This window comes from Salvelinus namaycush, unplaced genomic scaffold (genome assembly GCF_016432855.1).
Source record: "Salvelinus namaycush isolate Seneca unplaced genomic scaffold, SaNama_1.0 Scaffold3555, whole genome shotgun sequence".
In the NCBI taxonomy this organism is placed as follows: domain Eukaryota; kingdom Metazoa; phylum Chordata; class Actinopteri; order Salmoniformes; family Salmonidae; genus Salvelinus; species Salvelinus namaycush.
In genome coordinates, this window is record NW_024060514.1 from 3099 (window position 1) to 23893 (window position 20795).

General features: G+C 41.9%; 1 pseudogene; it reads left to right on the forward strand.

Moving 5' to 3' along the window:
- The first annotated feature begins 8336 nt into the window (after positions 1–8336).
- Positions 8337–19829, forward strand: LOC120040471 (annotated as a pseudogene).
- The last annotated feature ends 966 nt before the right edge of the window (positions 19830–20795 follow it).

The following is a 20795-nucleotide window of genomic DNA, read 5'->3' on the forward strand; positions in this document are numbered from 1 at the left end:
CATTACATTAGTAGACTGGGACTACACCACTTATCAACAGGTTCATTACATTAGTAGACTGGGACTACACCACTTATACTCAACAGGTTCATTACATTAGTAGACTGGGACTACACCACTTTATCAACAGGTTCATTACATTAGTAGACTGGGACTACACCACTTTATACTATCAACAGGTTCATTACATTAGTAGACTGGGACTACACCACTTATCAACAGGTTCATTACATTAGTAGACTGGGACTACACCACTTTATCAACAGGTTCATTACATTAGTAGACTGGACTACACCACTTTATACTGTCAACAGGTTCATTACATTAGTAGACTGGGACTACACCACTTTATACTGTCAACAGGTTCATTACATTAGTAGACTGGGACTACACCACTTTATCAACAGGTTCATTACATTAGTAGACTGGGACTACACCACTTTATACTATCAACAGGTTCATTACATTAGTAGACTGGGACTACACCACTTTATCAACAGGTTCATTACATTAGTAGACTGGGACTACACCACTTTATACTGTCAACAGGTTCATTACATTAGTAGACTGGGACTACACCACTTTATACTATCAACAGGTTCATTACATTAGTAGACTGGGACTACACCACTTTATACTATCAACAGGTTCATTACATTAGTAGACTGGGACTACACCACTTTATACTATCAACAGGTTCATTACATTAGTACACTGGGACTACACCACTTTATACTGTCACAGGTTCATTACATTAGTAGACTGGGACTACACCACTTATATCAACAGGTTCATTACATTAGTAGACTGGGACTACACCACTTTATACTATCAACAGGTTCATTACATTAGTAGACTGGGACTACACCACTTTATACTGTCAACAGGTTCATTACATTAGTGGACTGGGACTACACCACTTTATCAACAGGTTCATTACATTAGTAGACTGGGACTACACCACTTTATACTATCAACAGGTTCATTACATTAGTAGACTGGACTACACCACTTTATCAACAGGTTCATTACATTAGTAGACTGGGACTACACCACTTTATACTGTCAACAGGTTCATTACATTAGTAGATGGGACTACACCACTTTTATCAACAGGTTCATTACATTAGTAGACTGGGACTACACCACTACTATCAACAGGTTCATTACATTAGTAGACTGGACTACACCACTTTAACTATCAACAGGTTCATTACATTAGTAGACTGGGACTACACCACTTTATACTGTCAACAGGTTCATTACATTAGTAGACTGGGACTACACCACTTTATCAACAGGTTCATTACATTAGTAGACTGGGACTACACCACTTATCAACAGGTTCATTACATTAGTAGACTGGGACTACACCACTTTATACTGTCAACAGGTTCATTACATTAGTAGACTGGGACTACACCACTTTATACTGTCAACAGGTTCATTACATTAGTAGACTGGGACTACACCACTTTATCAACAGGTTCATTACATTAGTAGACTGGACTACACCACTATCAACAGGTTCATTACATTAGTAGACTGGGACTACACCACTTTATACATCGACAGGTTCATTACATTAGTAGACTGGGACTACACCACTTTATACTGTCAACAGGTTCATTACATTAGTAGACTGGGACTACACCACTTATCAACAGGTTCATTACATTAGTAGACTGGACTACACCACTTCATCAACAGGTTCATTACATTAGTAGACTGGGACTACACCACTTTATACTGTCAACAGGTTCATTACATTAGTAGACTGGACTACACCACTTTATACTATCAACAGGTTCATTACATTAGTAGACTGGGACTACACCACTTTATCAACAGGTTCATTACATTAGTAGACTGGGACTACACCACTTTATACTATCAACAGGTTCATTACATTAGTAGACTGGGACTACACCACTTTATATCACAGGTTCATTACATTAGTAGACTGGGACTACACCACTTTATACTGTCAACAGGTTCATTACATTAGTAGACTGGGACTACACCACTTTATCAACAGGTTCATTACATTAGTAGACTGGGACTACACCACTTTATACTGTCAACAGGTTCATTACATTAGTAGACTGGGACTACACCACTTTATCAACAGGTTCATTACATTAGTAGACTGGGACTACAACTTATACTATCAACAGGTTCATTACATTAGTAGACTGGGACTACACCACTTTATCAACAGGTTCATTACATTAGTAGACTGGGACTACACCACTTTATACTGTCAACAGGTTCATTACATTAGTAGACTGGGACTACACCACTTATACTGTCAACAGGTTCATTACATTAGTAGACTGGGACTACACCACTTTATATCAACAGGTTCATTACATTAGTAGACTGGGACTACACCACTTTATCAACAGGTTCATTACATTAGTAGACTGGGACTACACCACTTTATACTATCAACAGGTTCATTACATTAGTAGACTGGGACTACACCACTTATACTATCAACAGGTTCATTACATTAGTAGACTGGGACTACACCACTTTATACTATCAACAGGTTCATTACATTAGTAGACTTGGACAACACCACTTATATCAACAGGTTCATTACATTAGTAGACTGGGACTACACCACTTTATACTGTCAACAGGTTCATTACATTAGTAGACTGGGACTACACCACTTTATCAACAGGTTCATTACATTAGTAGACTGGGACTACACCACTTTATACTATCAACAGGTTCATTACATTAGTAGACTGGGACTACACCACTTTATCAACAGGTTCATTACATTAGTAGACTGGGACTACACCACTTTATACTGTCAACAGGTTCATTACATTAGTAGACTGGGACTACACCACGTTATACTGTCAACAGGTTCATTACATTAGTAGACTGGGACTACACCACTTTATACTATCAACAGGTTCATTACATTAGTACACTGGGACTACACCACTTTATACTGTCAACAGGTTCATTACATTAGTAGACTGGGACTACACCACTTTATCAACAGGTTCATTACATTAGTACACTGGACTACACCACTTTATACTGTCAACAGGTTCATTACATTAGTAGACTGGGACTACACCACTTTATCAACAGGTTCATTACATTAGTAGACTGGGACTACACCACTTTATCAACAGGTTCATTACATTAGTAGACTGGGACTACACCACTTTATACTATCAACAGGTTCATTACATTAGTAGACTGGGACTACACCACTTTATCAACAGGTTCATTACATTAGTAGACTGGGACTACACACTTTATACTATCAACAGGTTCATTACATTAGTAGACTGGGACTACACCACTTTATCAACATGTTCATTACATTAGTAGACTGGGACTACACCACTCTCAACAGGTTCATTACATTAGTAGACTGGGACTACACCACTTTATCATCGACAGGTTCATTACATTAGTAGACTGGGACTACACCACTTTATATCAACAGGTTCATTACATTAGTAGACTGGGACTACACCACTTTATCTAACAGGTTCATTACATTAGTAGACTGGGACTACACCACTTTATCAACAGGTTCATTACATTAGTAGACTGGGACTACACCACTTATATCAACAGGTTCATTACATTAGTAGACTGGGACTACACCACTATTATCAACAGGTTCATTACATTAGTAGACTGGGACTACACCACTTTATCAACAGGTCATTACATTAGTAGACTGGGACTACACCACTTTATACTATCAACAGGTTCATTACATTAGTAGACTGGGACTACACCACTTTATCAACAGGTCATTACATTAGTAGACTGGGACTACACCACTTTATACTGTCAACAGGTTCATTACATTAGTAGACTGGGACTACACCACTTTATCAACAGTTCATTACATTAGTAGACTGGGACTACACCACTTTATACTGTCAACAGGTTCATTACATTAGTAGACTGGGACTACACCACTTTATCAACAGTTCATTACATTAGTAGACTGGGACTACACCACTTTATACTGTCAACAGGTTCATTACATTAGTAGACTGGGACTACACCACTTTATCAACAGGTTCATTACATTAGTAGACTGGGACTACACCACTTTATACTGTCAACAGGTTCATTACATTAGTAGACTGGGACTACACCACTTTATACTGTCAACAGGTTCATTACATTAGTAGACTGGGACTACACCACTTTATACTATCAACAGGTTCATTACATTAGTAGACTGGGACTACACCACTACTGTCAACAGGTTCATTACATTAGTAGACTGGGACTACACCACTTTATATTATCAACAGGTTCATTACATTAGTAGACTGGGACTACACCACTCTATCAACAGGTTCATTACATTAGTAGACTGGGACTACACCACTTTATATATCAACAGGTTCATTACATTAGTAGACTGGGACTACACCACTACTGTCAACAGGTTCATTACATTAGTAGACTGGGACTACACCACTTTATACTGTCAACAGGTTCATTACATTAGTAGACGGGACTACACCACTTTATACTGTCAACAGGTTCATTACATTAGTAGACTGGGACTACACCACTTTATCAACAGGTTCATTACATTAGTAGACGGGACTACACCACTTTATACTGTCAACAGGTTCATTACATTAGTAGACTGGGACTACACCACTTTATCAACAGGTTCATTACATTAGTAGACTGGGACTACACCACTTTATACTGTCAACAGGTTCATTACATTAGTAGACTGGGACTACACCACATTTTATCAACAGGTTCATTACATTAGTAGACTGGGACTACACCACTTTATACTATCAACAGGTTCATTACATTAGTAGACTGGGACTACACCACTTTATATTATCAACAGGTTCATTACATTAGTAGACTGGGACTACACCACTCTATCAACAGGTTCATTACATTAGTAGACTGGGACTACACCACTTTATACTATCAACAGGTTCATTACATTAGTAGACTGGGACTACACCACTCTATCAACAGGTTCATTACATTAGTAGACTGGGACTACACCACTTTATACTATCAACAGGTTCATTACATTAGTAGACTGGGACTACACCACTTTATACTATCAACAGGTTCATTACATTAGTAGACTGGGACTACACCACTTTATACTATCAACGGTCATTACATTAGTAGACTGGGACTACACCACTTTATACTGTCAATAGGTTCATTACATTAGTAGACTGGGACTACACCACTTTATACTATCAACAGGGTCATTACATTAGTACACTGGGACTACACCACTTTATCAACAGGTTCATTACATTAGTAGACTGGGACTACACCACTTTATACTATCAACAGGTTCATTACATTAGTAGACTGGGACTACACCACTTTATCAACAGGTTCATTACATTAGTAGACTGGGACTACACCACTTTATACTATCAACAGGTTCATTACATTAGTAGACTGGGACTACACCACTTATATCAACAGGTTCATTACATTAGTAGACTGGGACTACACCACTTATACTGTCAACAGGTTCATTACATTAGTAGACTGGGACTACACCACTCTATCAACAGGTTCATTACATTAGTAGACTGGGACTACACCACTTTATCAACAGGTTCATTACATTAGTAGACTGGGACTACACCACTCTATCAACAGGTTCATTACATTAGTAGACTGGGACTACACCACTTTATCAACAGGTTCATTACATTAGTAGACTGGGACTACACCACTTATCAACAGGTTCATTACATTAGTAGACTGGGACTACACCACTTTATACTGTCAACAGGTTCATTACATTAGTAGACTGGGACTACACCACTTTATCAACAGGTTCATTACATTAGTAGACTGGGACTACACCACTTTATACTATCAACAGGTTCATTACATTAGTAGACTGGGACTACACCACTTTATACTGTCAACAGGTTCATTACATTAGTAGACTGGGACTACACCACTTTATACTATCAACAGGTTCATTACATTAGTAGACTGGGACTACACCACTCTATCAACAGGTTCATTACATTAGTAGACTGGGACTACACCACTTTATATTATCAACAGGTTCATTACATTAGTAGACTGGGACTACACCACTCTATCAACAGGTTCATTACATTAGTAGACTGGGACTACACCACTTTATATTATCAACAGGTTCATTACATTAGTAGACTGGGACTACACCACTATATCAACAGGTTCATTACATTAGTAGACTGGGACTACACCACTTTATACTATCAACAGGTTCATTACATTAGTAGACTGGGACTACACCACTTTATACTGTCAAAGGTTCATTACATTAGTAGACTGGGACTACACCACTTTATCAACAGGTTCATTACATTAGTAGACTGGGACTACACCACTTTATACTGTCAAAGGTTCATTACATTAGTAGACTGGGACTACACCACTTTATCAACAGGTTCATTACATTAGTAGACTGGGACTACACCACTTTATACTGTCAACAGGTTCATTACATTAGTAGACTGGGACTACACCACTTTATCAACAGGTTCATTACATTAGTAGACTGGGACTACACCACTTTATACTATCAACAGGTTCATTACATTAGTAGACTGGGACTACACCACTTTATACTGTCAACAGGTTCATTACATTAGTAGACTGGGACTACACCTTTATACTATCAACAGGTTCATTACATTAGTAGACTGGGACTACACCACTTTATACTATCAACAGGTTCATTACATTAGTAGACTGGGACTACACCACTTTATACTATCAACAGGTTCATTACATTAGTAGACTGGGACTACACCACTTTATACTATCAACAGGTTCATTACATTAGTAGACTGGGACTACACCACTTTATCAACAGGTTCATTACATTAGTAGACTGGGACTACACCACTTTATACTATCAACAGGTTCATTACATTAGTAGACTGGGACTACACCACTTTATCAACAGGTTCATTACATTAGTAGACTGGGACTACACCACTTTATACTGTCAACAGGTTCATTACATTAGTAGACTGGGACTACACCACTTTATCAACAGGTTCATTACATTAGTAGACTGGGACTACACCACTTTATACTCAACAGGTTCATTACATTAGTAGACTGGGACTACACCACTTTATATTATCAACAGGTTCATTACATTAGTAGACTGGGACTACACCACTCTATACAACAGGTTCATTACATTAGTAGACTGGGACTACACCACTTTATATGTCAACAGGTTCATTACATTAGTAGACTGGGACTACACCACTTATCAACAGGTTCATTACATTAGTAGACTGGGACTACACCACTTTATACTATCAACAGGTTCATTACATTAGTAGACTGGGACTACACCACTTTATACTGTCAACAGGTTCATTACATTAGTAGACTGGGACTACACCACTTTATACTATCAACAGGTTCATTACATTAGTACACTGGGACTACACCACTTTATCAACAGGTTCATTACATTAGTAGACTGGGACTACACCACTTTATACTATCAACAGGTTCATTACATTAGTAGACTGGGACTACACCACTTTATCAACAGGTTCATTACATTAGTAGACTGGGACTACACCACTTTATACTGTCAAGAGGTTCATTACATTAGTAGACTGGGACTACACCACTTTATACTGTCAACAGGTTCATTACATTAGTAGACTGGGACTACACCACTTATACTATCAACAGGTTCATTACATTAGTAGACTGGGACTACACCACTTTATATTATCAACAGGTTCATTACATTAGTAGACTGGGACTACACCACTCTATCAACAGGTTCATTACATTAGTAGACTGGGACTACACCACTTTATACTGTCAACAGGTTCATTACATTAGTAGTAGTAATTAGTAGTAATTAGTGGTCTACCCTGAACTACATTACCCACAGTCCTCTCTGGTCTACCCTGAACTACTTTACCCACAGTCCTCTCTGGTCTACCCTGAACTACTTTACCCACGGTCCTCTCTGGTCTACCATGAACTACATTACCCACAGTCCTCTCTGGTCTACCCTGAACTACATTACCCACAGTCCTCTCTGGTCTACCCTGAACTACTTTACCCACAGTCCTCTCTGGTCTACCCTGAACTACATTACCCACAGTCCTCTCAGGTCTACCCTGAACTACATTACCCACAGTCCTCTCTGGTCTACCCTGAACTACTTTACCCACAGTCCTCTCAGGTCTACCCTGAACTACATTACCCACAGTCCTCTCTGGTCTACCCTGAACTACTTTACCCACAGTCCTCTCTGGTCTACCCTGAACTACATTACCCAGGGTCCTCCTATGTGTCTGTTCTCTGATAGGCTGTCGAGGCAGTGTGAAAGCCAGTGGAAACTTCAACGCCAACCAAGATGCAGCGACACTCTACAAGGCCATGAAGGGACTGGGTCAGTGGTGTGTGTGGCCTGAATATTATGCAAAGTGAGGGAGTAACCATGGCACCAAAGATTTGACTACGGTGTTTGTTGTTGCCATAGGAACCGATGAGGATTCCATCATGAAGTTGTTGACGTCTCGTAGCAACAGCCAGAGACAGCAGATCAAAGCTGCATACAAGACCCTGCATGGCAAGGTCAGAACACAACCACAATACAACCACAATACAACCACAACACAACCACAATACAACCACAATACAACCACAACCACAATACAACCACAATACAACCACAACCACAATACAACCCCAATACAACCACAATACAACCACAACCACAATACAACCACAATACAACCACAACACAACCACAATACAACCACAACCACATTACAACCACTGTAACCATTCTCTGTCTCTCTCTCCCTCCCTCCCTCCTCCTCGTCCTCCTCTCTCTCCAGGACCTGGTAGGTGATCTGCAGGGTGAACTGGGGGGAAAGTTTGAGACTCTGGTGGTGGCTCTGATGACTCCGCCCATCCTCTACGATGTGACATCACTACGGAACGCCATCAAGGTATTTTACCCAGGACTAGTGATGTCATATCCTGTGAGTGACGGTGTGATGTCATAGTGACTGTGTGGTGATGTCACGGTGTAGGGGGCGGGGACCGATGAGAAGGTGCTGATTGAGATCCTGTCTTCTAGAACGGCCCAGCAGATTAAGGACATCACTGCTGCCTATCGCCAGGGTAACACACAGACACACTGCTGCCTATCGCCAGGCTAACACACAGACACACTGCTGCCTATCGCCAGGGTAACACATAGACACACTGCTGCCTACCGCCAGGGTAACACACAGACACACTGCTGCCTACCGCCAGGGTAACACACAGACACACTGCTGCCTATCGCCAGGGTAACACACAGACACACTGCTGCCTATCGCCAGGGTAACACACAGACACACTGCTGCCTACCGCCATGGTAACACACAGACACACTGCTGCCTATCGCCATGGTAACACACACACACACTGCTGCCTATCGCCAGGGTAACACACAGATACACTGCTGCCTATCGCCAGGGTAACACACAGATACACTGCTGTCTACCGCCAGGGTAACACACTGACTCACTGATTATGTTCCAGAGTATAATAAGAACCTGGAGGAGGATGTAACAGGAGACACGTCAGGTCACTTCAGGAGACTGCTGGTCATCCTGCTACAGGTGAGGGGTCAGAGGTCAGGGGAACATAGATCTGGTACCAGTCAAAAGTTTGGACACTCCTCATTCCAGGGTTTTTCTTTATTTTTACTAATTTCTACATTGTAAAATAATAGTGAAGACATCAAAACTATGAAATAACACACATGGAATCATGTAGTAACCAAAAAAAGTGCCTTGATGACAGTTTTGCACACTCTTGGCATTCTCTCAACCAGCTTCATGAGGTAGTCACCTGGAATGCATTTCAATTAAAAGGTGTGCCTTGTTAAAAGTTAATTTGTGGAATTTCTTTCCTTCTTAATGCATTTGAGTCAATCAGTTGTGTTGTGACCTGGTAGGGTTGTATACAGAAGATAGCCCTATTTGGTAAAATACCATATTATGGCAAGAACGACAGTCCATCATTACTTTAAGACATGAAGGTCAGTCAATCGGGAACATTTCAAGAACTTTGAACGTTTCTTCAAGTGCAGTCGCAAAAACCATCAAGTGCTATGTTGAAACTGGCTCTCATGAGGACCGCCACAGGAAAGGAAGACCCAGAGTTACCTCTGCTGTTCAGAGGAGACTGTGTGAATCAGGCCTTCATGGCCGAATTGTTGCAAAGAAACCACTACTAAAGGACACCAATAATAAGAAGAGACTTGCTTTTACCAAGAAACACGAGCAATGGACATTAGACTGGTGGAAATCTGTTCTTTGGTCTGAGATTTGTTTTCTCAAATTTGAGATTTTTTGTTCAAACCGCCGTGTCTTTGTGAGACGCGGAGTAGGTGAATGGATGATCTCCACATGTGTGGTTCCCACCGTGCAGCATGGAGGAGGAGGTGTGATGGTGTGGTTCCCACCGTGAAGCATGGAGGAGGAGGTGTGATGGTGTGGTTCCCACCGTGAAGCATGGAGGAGGAGGTGTGATGGTGTGGGGGGGGGGTGCTTTGCTGGTGACACTGTCTGTGATTTATTTAGAATTCAAGGCACACTTAACCAACATGGCTACCACAGCATTCTGCAGCGATACGCCATCCCATCTGGTTTGCACGACTTTCATTTGTTTTCAACAGGACGATGACCCAACACACCTTCAAGCTGTATAAGGGCTATTTGACCAAGAAGGAGAGTGATGGAGTGCTGCATCAGATGACCTGGCCTCCACAATCACCTGACCTCAACCCAAATGAGATGGTTTGGGATGAATTGGACCGCAGGGTGAAGGAAAAGCAGCCAACAAGTGCTCAGCATATGTGGGAACTCCTTCAAGACTGTTGGAAAAGCATTCCTGGTGAAGCTGGTTAAGAGAATGCCACGAGTGTGCGAAGCTGTCATCAAGGCAAAGGGTGGCTACTTTGAAGAATCTCAAATATATTTTGATTTGTGTAACACTTTTTTGGTGTTATTTTATGGTTTTGATGTCAGACATAGATCTGACAGATATAGATATCTGGGACATAGATATGACAGATATAGATGTGTAAGACATAGATTTGACAGATTTAGATGTGTGGGACATAGATCTGACGGATATAGATGTGTAAGACATAGATTTGACAGATATAGATGTGTGGGACATAGATCTGACAGATATAGATATGTGGGACATATATCTAACGGATATAGATGTGTAAGACATAGATTTGACAGATATAGATGTGTGGGACATAGATTTGACAGATATAGATGTGTGGGACATAGATCTGACAGATATAGATGTGTGGGACATAGATCTGACAGATATAGATGTGTGGGAACATGGATCTAACAGATATAGATGTGTGGGACATAGATCTGACAGATGTGCTCTCTATCCTCTCAGGCCAGCAGACAGCAGGGGGGTACAGGGAGGGGAACATAGAGACTGATGCACAGGTAAGAGAGAGTGAGCGTGTGTGTGTGTGTGAGAGAGAGAGAGAGAGAGAGAGAAAGAGAGAGAGAGAGAGAGAGAGAGAGAGAGAGAGAGAGAGAGAGGAGAGAGAGGAGAGAGAGAGAGAGAGAGAGAGAGAGAGAGAGAGAGAGAGAGAGAGAGAGAATCACATGTGTATCTCTGAAATATGTGATAGTAATCAGATTTACTGCTCAGACACAATGACTTATTTGACATGTTCTGCTCAGGGCTGTGTGACAAAGTGTGTGTGTGATGGGTATGTGTAAAATAACACTCCCCACACAGGCACACCTTGTGTTAGCGTGTGTGTGTTGGTGTGTGAGAGAGACAGAGTGTTGAATGCTGCCATCTAGTGGTCATGTTTTCTTATTTATTTTTATTTCACCTTAATTTAACCAGGTAAGCTAGTGGAGAACATTTACAACAGCGACCTGGCCAAGATAAAGCAAAGCAGCGCAACACAAACAACAACACAGAGTTACACATGGAATAAACAAGCGTACAGACAATAACACAATAGAAAAAAAAGAAAAGTTTATATACAGTGTGTGTAAATGGCGTGAGGAGGTAAGGCAATAAATAGACCATAGTAGCGAAGTAATTACAATTTAGCAAATTAACACTGGAGTGATAGATGAGCAGATGATGATGTGCAAGTAGAAATACTGATGTGCAAAAGAGCAGAAAGTAAATAAAAACAATATGGGGATGAGGTAGGTAGATTGGGTGGGCTATTTACAGATGGGCTATGTAACAGCTGCAGCAATCGGTTAGCTGCTCTGACAGCTGGTGCTTAAAGTTAGTGAGGGAAATATAAGTCTCCAACTTCAGCGATTTTTGCAATTCGTTCCAGTCATTGGCGGTAGAGAACTGGAAGGAAAGGCGGCCAAAGGAGGTGTTGGCTTTGGGGATGTGAGTGAGAAGTGACAAGTGAGATATACCTGCTGGAGCGCATGCTACGGGTGGGTGTTGTTATCGTGACCAGTGAGCTGAGATAAGGCGGAGTTTTACCTAGCAAAGACTCGTAGATGACCTGGAGCCAGTAGGTTTGGCAACGAATATGTAGCGAGGGCCAGCCGACTAGAGCATATAGGTCGCAGTGGTGGGTAGTATATGGGGCTTTGGTGACAAACGGATGGCACTGTGATAGACTGCATCCAATTTGCTGAGTAGAGTGTTGGAGGCTATTTTGTAAATGACATCGCCGAAGTCGAGGATCGGTAGGATGGTCAGTTTTACGAGGGTATGTTGGCAGCATGAGTGAAGGATGCTTTGTTGCGAAATAGGAAGCCAATTCTAGATTTAATTTTGGATTGGAGATGCTTAATGTGAGTCTGGAAGGAGAGTTTACAGTCTAACCAGACACCTAGGTATTTGTAGTTGTCCACATATTCTAAGTCAGAACCGTCCAGAGTAGTGATGCTAGTCGGGCGGACGGGTGCGGGCAGTGATCGGTTGAAGATCATGCATTTAGTTTTACTAGCATTTAAGGTCACGGAAGGAGTGTTGTATGGCATTGAAGCTCGTCTGGAGGTTAGTTAACACAGTGTCCAAAGAAGGGCCAGAGGTATACAGAATGGTGTCGTCTGCATAGAGGTAGATCAAGGAATCACCCGCAGCAAGAGCAACATCATTGATATATACAGAGAAAAGAGTCGGCCCGAGAATTGAACCCTGTGGTACCCCCATAGAGACTGCCAGAGGTCCGGACAACAGGCCCTCCGATTTGACACACTGAACTCTATCTGAGAAGTAGTTGGTGAACCAGGCGAGGCAGTAATTTGACAAGCCAAGGCTGTTGAGTCTGTCGATAAGAATACGGTGATTGACAGAGTCGATCAATTGAAGGACTGTCCTGTACAGAATGATGTGTATTTACAACAGGTGGTGATATACAGAATCAAACCAAAATACACAAATCAGGTCAAATCAGGTCAAATCAGGTCAAATCAGGTCAAATCAGTTCAAATCAGGTCAAATCAGGTCAAATCAGGTCAAATCAGTTCAAATCAGTTCAAATCAGGTCAAATGCAAAGTCAAGTCAATTTCAGTTAAGCAACAATGTATTTGACCTCCAATGTAAAGTCAATGTATTTTACCTCCAATGTAAAATCAATGTGTGTGTGTGTGTGTGTGTGTGTGTGTGTGTGTGTGTGTGTGTGTGTGTGTGTGTGTGTGTGTGTGTGTGTGTGTGTGTGTGTGTGTGTGTGTGTGTGTGTGTGTAGACTTTGTTCTCTGCAGGAGAGAAGAAGTTTGGGACAGATGAAGAACAGTTCATCACCATCCTGGGGAACCGGAGCGCTGAACATCTGAGGAGAGGTGTGTGTTTGAGATCTGTGTTTATAAAGGGTATCAACACACACTCACTCAGTGACATTGACGTGTGTGTGTGTGTGTGTGTGTGTGTGTGTGTGTGTGTGTGTGTGTGTGTGTGTGTGTGTGTGTGTGTGTGTGTGTGTGTGTATCAGTGTTTGCTGCGTACATGAAGCTGGCGGGGTATGAGATGGAAGAGAGTGTTCAGAGAGAGACTTCTGGAGGACTGAGAGACCTGCTACTGGCCGTGGGTAAGTCTCACACACACACACACACACACACACACACACACACACACACACACACACACACACACACACACACACACACACACACACACACACACACACACACACACACACACACACACACACACACACACATTATTGTTTATATTTTCAAGCTTATTTGACAATTCATTTCATTACAATTTCATTATTATGATGACTCTCTAAATCAACCTTTCCACTCTCGCTCTGTCTCTCTGTCTGTCTCTCTCTATCCTCTCTCTCTGTCTCTGTCTGTCTCTCTCTCTCACTCACTCTATCCCCTCTCTCCATATCTGTCCTCTCTTCCTCCATCTCTCTCTCTCTGTGTCTCTCTCTGTCTCTCTGTGTCTCTCTCTGTCTCTCTGTGTCTCTCTCTGTCTCTGTGTCTCTCTCTGTCTCTCTGTGTCTCTTTCTCTCTCTCTCTCTCTCTCTCTGTCTCTCTGTCTCTCTGTGTCTCTCTCTGTCTCTCTCTGTCTCTCTGTGTCTCTCTCTGTCTCTCTGTGTCTCTCTGTGTCTCTCTGTGTCTCTCTCTCTCTCTCTGTGTCTCTCTCTCTCTCTGTGTCTCTCTCTGTCTCTCTGTGTCTCTCTCTGTCTCTCTCTGTCTCTCTGTGTCTCTCTCTGTCTCTCTGTGTCTCTCTCTGTCTCTCTGTGTCTCTCTCTGTCTCTCTGTGTCTCTCTCTGTCTCTTTGTGTCTCTCTCTGTCTCTCTGTGTCTCTCTCTGTCTCTCTGTGTCTCTCTCTCTCTCTCTGTCTCTCTCTGTCTCTCTCTGTCTCTCTCTGTCTCTCTCTGTCTCTCTGTGTCTCTCTCTATCTCTCTCTCTCTCTGTGTCTCTCTCTGTCTCTCTGTGTCTCTCTCTACCTTCATCTGTCTCTCCTCTGTAGTAAAGTGTGCTAGAAGCGTCCCAGCCTACTTTGCAGAGACTCTGTACTATTCGATGAAGGTAAGAATCTATTTTCTCCGTACTAGGAAGAAGATCATTCTATATTAGATATGTGTTTTTAGAACTGTGTGTGTGTGTGTGTGTGTGTGTGTGTGTGTGTGTGTGTGTGTGTGTGTGTGTGTGTGTGTGTGTGTGTGTGTGTGTATGTGTGTGTGTGTGTGTGTGTGTGTGTGTGTGTGGTGTGTGTGTGTGTGTGTGTGTGTGGTGTGTGTGTGTGTAGTGTGTGTGTGTGTGTGTGTGTGTGTGTGTGTGTGTGTGTGTGCAGGGCGGTGGAACTGATGACCAGACCTTAATCAGAGTGATGGCGAGTCGTAGTGAGGTGGACATGTTGGATATCAGAGCTGATTACAGACGCCTCTTCGCCAAGTCTCTGCACTCTGCTATACAGGTATATACTGTCTGTAATTAACTTTTGAATGAATGTATTGAGTAAAAAAGTACATTATTTTCTTCGTGAAGTGAAAATAGTCAGTAGTTATATCTATATGTCTGTACTCTGCTATACAGGTAAAAAAAAATGTATAGTAAAGTACAGATACCCCCAAAATACTGTTTATATCTATCTCTGTACTCTGCTATACAAGTATATTTATACATATATATAACAAACTATCATTTTGGCAAGTCGGTTAGAACATCTACTTTGTGCATGACACAAGTCATTTTTCCAACAATTGTTACCAGATTATTTCACTTATAATTCACTGATCAGAAGTTTACATACACTAAGTTGACTGTGCCTTTAAACAGCTTGGAAAATTCCAGAAAATTATGTCATGGCTTTAGAAGCTTCTGATAGGCTAATTGACATAATTTGAGTTAATTGGAGGTGTACCTGTGGATGTATTTCAAGGCCTACCTTCAAACTCAGTGCCTCTTTGCTTGACATTATGGGAAAATCTAAATTTTTCAAGTTCCAAATGCCTGAATGTACCCACGTTCATCTGTACAAACAATAGTACGCAAGTATAAACCCATGGGACCACGCAGCCGTCATACAGCTCAGGAAGGAGACGCGTTCTGTCTCCTAAGATGAACGTACTTTGGTGCGAAAAGTGCAAATCAATCCCAGAACAACACGCAAAGGACCTTGTGAAGATGCTGGAGGAAACGGGTACAAAAGTATCTATATCCACAGTAAAACGAGTCCTATATCGACATAACCTGATAGGCTGCTCAGCAAGGAAGAAGCCACTGCTCCAAAACAAGCCATAAAAAGCCAGATTACGGTTTGCAACTGCAAATGGGGACAAAGATCGTACTTTTTGGAGAAATATCCTCTGGTCTGATGAAACAAAAATAGAACTGTTTGGCCATAGTGACCAGCGTATGTTTGGAGGAAAAGCGGGAGTCTTGCAAGCCGAAGAACACCATCCCAACGGTGAAGCACGGGGGTGGGCAGCATCATGTTGTGGGGGTGCTTTGCTGCAGGAGGGACTGGTGCACTTCACAAATAGATGGCATCATGAGGATGGAAAAGTATGTGGATACTATTGAAAGCAAATCTCAAGACATCCGTCAGGAAGTTAAAGCTTGGTCACCAATGGGTCTTCGAAATGGACAATGACCCCAAGCATACTTCCAAAGTTGTGGCAAATGGCTTAAGGACACAAAGGTATTGGAGTGGCCATCACAAAGCCTTGACCTCAATCCCATAGAAAATGTGTAGGCAGAACATGAAAATACATGTGTGAGCAAGGAGGCCGACAACACCTGACTCCAGTACACCAGCTCTGTCAGAAGGAATGGCAAAATTCACCCCACTTAGTGTGGAAGCTTGTGGGAAGGCTACCCAAAATGTTTGACCCAAGTTAACAATATTAAAGGCAATGCATACCAATAATAATTGAGTGTATGTAAACTTTTGACCCACTGTGAATGTGATGAAAGAAATAAAAGCTGAATAAATCTCATTCTCTCTACTATTATTCTGACATTTCACATGTCTTAAAATAAAGTGGTGATCCTAACTGACCTACGACAGGGAATTTTTATTAGGATTAAATATCAGGAAGTGTGAAAAACTGAGTTTAAATGTATTTGAAAGGTAAGGTGTATGTAAACTTCCAACCTGAACTGTAATATACACTACCGGCAAAAGTTTGGACAAACCTACTCATTCCAGGGTTTTTCTTTATTTGTACTATTTTCTACATTGTAGAATAACTAAGACATAATAAGACATCAACACTATGAAATAACATGGAATCATGTGGTAAACAAACAAAGAGTGTTAAACAAATCAAAATATATTTTATATTTTGACATTCTTCAAATTGGCCAGCCTTTGCCTTGATGACAGCTTTGCACACTCTTGGCATTCTCTCAACCGGCTTCATAAGGTAGTAACCTGGAATGCATTTCAATTAACAGGTGTGCCTTGTTAAAAGTTAATTTGTGGAATTTCTTTCCTTCTTAATGCGTTTGAGTCAATCAGTTGTGTTGTGACAAGGGTATACAGAAGAAAGCCCTATTTGGTAAAAGTCGAAGTCCATATTATGACAAAAACAGCTCAAATAAGCAAAGAGAAACGACAGTCCATCATTACTTTAAGACATGAAGGTCAGTCAATAGGGAACATTTCAAGAACTTTGAAAGTTTCTTCAAGTGCAGTCGCAAAAACCATCAAGTGCTATGATGAAACTGGCTCTGATGAGGACCGCCACAGGAATGGAAGACCCAGAGTTACCTCTGCTGCAGAGGATAAGGTCAATAGTTACCAGCCTCAGATTGCAGCCCAAATAAATGCTTCACAGAGTTCAAGTAACAGACACATCTCAACATCAACTGTTCAGAGGAGACTGCGTGAATCAGGCCTTCATGGTTGAATTGCTGCAAAGAAACTTCTACTAAAGGACAGCAATAATAAGAAGAGACTTGCTTGGGCCAAGAAACACGAGCAGTGGACATTAGACTGGTGGAAATGAGTCCAAATCTGAGATGTTTGGCTCCAACCGCCATGTCTTTGTGAAGCACAGAGGAGGAGGTGTGATGGTGGACATTAGACCGGTGGACATTAGACCAGTGGACATTAGACCAGTGGACATTAGACCGGTGGATATTAGACCGGTGGACATTAGACCGGTGGACATTAGACCAGTGGACATTAGACCAGTGGACATTAGACCAGTGGACATTAGACCGGTAGACATTAGACCGGTGGACATTAGACCGGTGGACATTAGACCGGTGGACATTAGACCGGTGGACATTAGACCGGTGGACATTAGACCGGTGGACATTAGACCGGTGGACATTAGACCGGTGGACATTAGACCGGTGGACATTAGACCGGTGGACATTAGACCGGTGGACATTAGACCGGTGGACATTAGACCAGTGGACATTAGACCGGTGGATATTAGACCGGTGGATATTAGACCGGTGGACATTAGACCGGTGGACATTAGACCGGTGGACATTAGACCAGTGGACATTAGACCAGTGGACATTAGACCAGTGGACATTAGACCGGTGGATATTAGACCAGTGGACATTAGACCGGTGGACATTAGACCGGTGGACATTAGACCAGTGGACATTAGACCGGTGGACATTAGACCGGTGGACATTAGACCGGTGGACATTAGACCGGTGGATATTAGACCAGTGGACATTAGACCGGTGGACATTAGACCAGTGGACATTAGACCGGTGGACATTAGACCGGTGGACATTAGACCGGTGGACATTAGACCGGTGGACATTAGACCAGTGGACATTAGACCGGTGGACATTAGACCGGTGGACATTAGACCAGTGGACATTAGACCAGTGGACATTAGACCAGTGGACATTAGACCAGTGGACATTAGACCAGTGGACATTATACCGGTGGACATTAGACTGGTGGACATTAGACCAGTGGACATTAGACCGGTGGGCATTAGACCGGTGGACATTAGACCGGTGGACATTAGACCGGTGGACATTAGACCAGTGGACATTAGACCAGTGGACATTAGACCGGTGGACATTAGACCAGTGGACATTAGACCAGTGGACATTAGACCAGTGGACATTAGACTGGTGGACATTAGACCAGTGGACATTAGACCGGTGGAAATCTGTCCTTGGGTCTGAACTCCTTCAAGACCGTTGGAAAAAGCATTCCACGTGAAGCTGGTTGAGAGAATGCCAAGATTGTGCAAAGCTGTCATCAAGTCGAAGGGTATTTGAAGAATCTCAGCACTACAGGCCAGTAATGTGGAGTGACTGTAATGTTTTTGATCCTCTGTCTTTTCCACTGTGTGTCAGAGACAGTCTTCTCTCTCTCTCTCCTACCTCTACCCAGCCTCTCTTTGTCTATGGACTTCACATAATGATCTGTTTCTGTATGTGTGTGTTGCAGGGTGATACCTCTGGTGACTACCGTAAGGCCCTCCTCCTGCTCTGTGGCGGCAATGACGCGTAACCGTGGTGATGACCCCTGAAGGGGCGGTACCTGGAGAGACATCCGCTCTGAGTGGCCCCTCTAGCTGTCAATCACTCTCTGAGTCCTGTGTAAGCCAATAGGAGAGCTCTGCTGGCCACGGTGCAGCCCCGTGATAGGTTATGAGTGATAAGACTTTAATCCTGTGTGTATCTGTAGCTAACATCCTTTAGGCTTTACTCTGCTTCATATCTACATCACTAAAGTCATATTAATGCTGGAAGTAATGTTTTAATATCAGTAATATAACAACTAAAGACTGTTTTAATGTTTGTACTGTTTGTAAGGCAACACTGAAGACATAATAAACATTTTAATACAGGTTTGTAGTGAAACGTGTCTGTCTGTGTAGTGAGACCTGTCTGTCTGTCTGTGTTGTGAGACCTGTCTGTCTGTGTAGTGAGATGACCTGGTCGCTAGGAGACACAACTGTTAACTTTTATTCAGTTATCTGTAGTTTGAGGTTTAATTGGGATTATAACAACACATAATATGCAGTCATCTAAAATAACGCCTTACCAGTCCAGAGACAGCAGTGGGGTCAAACTGTAGAACCCAGTTTCTACATTTATAAAAAACAGGTTTTTAAAAACAAAACTACACTACATTTTTTATCTCTGGGACCCTCAGGATGACAAATCAGAGCCAGATTACTGAATGTAAGAACATTAATTACCTTCAAAGGTGAATGTATCAAACCAGTTGGCGTGAAAAGTGTTTGTGTTGTTGTTTACTATCCACAAACAAAAGCATGGTATTTTTTTGTTGTTGTAATAATGTAATGTTGTAATAGCTACTGTAAATTGGGACAGTGCAGTTAGATTAACATGAATTTAAGCTTTCTGACCATATAAGACGTGTGTCTATGTCCCGGAATTGGCTGTCGTTTACAGAGTCATTCTGGTCACATTATTGCATATTGACCAACAACTGTCCCGGTTTAGGGACACCGATCCCATAGATGTTATTAACTTCTTATGGCTGAAGGGGCAGTATTGAGTAGCTTGGATGAAAGGTGCCCATATCAAACGGCCTGCTCCTCAGTCATAGTTCCTAATATTTGCATATTATTATTAGTATTGGATAGAAAACACTCTAAAGTTTCTAAAACTGTTTGAATTATGTCTGTGAGATTAACAGATCTCATATTGACAGGCAAAATCTTGAGTTGAAATCAAAACAGGAAGTCAGAAATCTGAGCCTGTGTGTATTCACCAGAGTCCCTAAAGATATCCAATTGAGCAATTAATTAATGATGTTGCACTGCCTTGGGGTTCCACTAGATGTC